This window comes from Halyomorpha halys, unplaced genomic scaffold, assembly GCF_000696795.3.
Source record: "Halyomorpha halys isolate HHAL.00 unplaced genomic scaffold, Hhal_1.1 Scaffold228.1, whole genome shotgun sequence".
Classification (NCBI taxonomy): domain Eukaryota; kingdom Metazoa; phylum Arthropoda; class Insecta; order Hemiptera; family Pentatomidae; genus Halyomorpha; species Halyomorpha halys.
This window is the reverse complement of record NW_027107268.1, coordinates 294,209-295,747: the sequence shown is the minus strand read 5'-3', so window position 1 is coordinate 295,747 and position 1,539 is coordinate 294,209. Positions and strand designations below refer to the sequence as shown.

The window sequence follows — 1,539 nt, the reverse complement described above, 5'->3', positions numbered from 1 at the left end:
TTGTTCGGACAATAAGTTTGATTAATAAAAAACTTCATTCAAGAAACCATTGGACGTACAGATGTCTGCCAGCGCTCAAATTAAAGCTAGTTAAATTTACTACAAAATAGTTAATTATGTTTATTTTTGTAGGAGTAGTAGTTTTTATGACATTTGACAAAATAAGCTCACAAAATGTTAATTTATAGTAGTTCGTATAAAATGTAGGATTTTTGAAAAATATATCGATTCTATAAAATGGCACTTCTGGTAGGTCGATTAGTTGCCCTGACACATGAGATATATATTCTCCTTCAATATGTAATTTTAATTTCGTAGCAACTTTTGTTTTTGTGCTAAGCTGACTACTGACATACATATTATTTTGTGAGATTTGGTTATTTGGACCTCAAAACGAGAATTTCCGTCGAACATTAGAATTCGAACTTTTCACGATCCCAATACTTCCCCTCGCTATATATTCCATATGTAGGTAGACGCAGACCGTTATATAAGCCAAGCATTAACTTCATTTAAACCCTAGGCATTAGCTACATTCTCATGGTTTATCTCTCAGATAAAGAAATGATATGCAACCTTTAATCCCTTTAAGATTTCACTTCGCTTACAATTACAGTCCCTTCAATTTAAAAGAGATAAAAACCATTATTTCCCAGTCTGTAGATAAATTATCTACATTAAAATATGTGGTGAGTTATTGAGTCAATCCATCCTAAGACATCTCAAGCAACATTTCCTATTTAATTCTCCATATCTTTATCAAACTTATTTTCATAAAAAAATAATCACAATTGACTCTCACTTACCTTCAAGCGATGGTTCCACGGTGAAGGTGGTAGTGGTAGTGTAGTCTCAAACATCTTGTAAACACTTTTACTGTCGCACTTCCAGGATTCGCTTGATACAATCTGTACTATAAAACGTCTACACAATCTTGCACGACAGATACCTGTCACGTGAAACCAGGGTTGTAATTTTTTTTCCATTTCGTGAAGGATGCCGCTCCCCAGACTTCACAGCCGTACATCAGCAGTGGCCTGAGGATTGTTTTAAATATAAGAACAGTTGTTTCTGGTTTTAGTTTGGAATTTCTGTTTAGGATAGGATATAGCATTGCCTACCTTGCATAGGATTGAGTTAGTTTGATGTTGATATGGTGATTCCATATCCACATTATCCGCCAGGTAAGGCGGCGATCTAGGTGAACTCCGAGAGTATCTTACTGTTTCACTGGCAGGATTCCATTTCACATGTTCACCTTTGAGTATTAGGAAATACATTTATGGCGGCTCTTATTATGATAGTTGTAAAGATGTAAAATCTACCTTTGGAAAACAAAACAATATTTTACACAAAACGTTACAGAGGGTAAGGGAGAAAACGGAAATGCTTTAAAAGACTGAATTATGTTTTATATTAACTATTAATTTTACACACAGACATATTGGATCAACAAATAACACTGTATTTTAATATGATCATTTATTAGAGTGCTACCAATGGGTAGTTTCTCTACACGCCTGTAACACTCCAATTTAA

At 34.2% G+C, this 1,539-nt stretch overlaps 1 protein-coding gene across 5 annotated transcripts in view; it reads right to left on the bottom strand.

The window, feature by feature from the left end:
* LOC106679878 (putative ankyrin repeat protein RF_0381) overlaps positions 1 to 1,539 on the bottom strand; it is a 70,904-nt gene that overhangs the window by 19,177 nt on the left and 50,188 nt on the right. Inside the window, exon 1 of one of the 5 annotated variants that reach the window (XM_014419262.2) lies at positions 807 to 1,106. The exons of 3 other annotated variants lie outside the window; for them this stretch is intronic. The gene's annotated coding sequence lies outside the window, so the exon portion shown is untranslated. Of the gene's footprint in view, positions 1 to 806; positions 1,107 to 1,196; positions 1,326 to 1,539 lie in introns of those variants that run through there. One more of the 5 variants, XR_010842937.1, reaches the window with a different exon arrangement.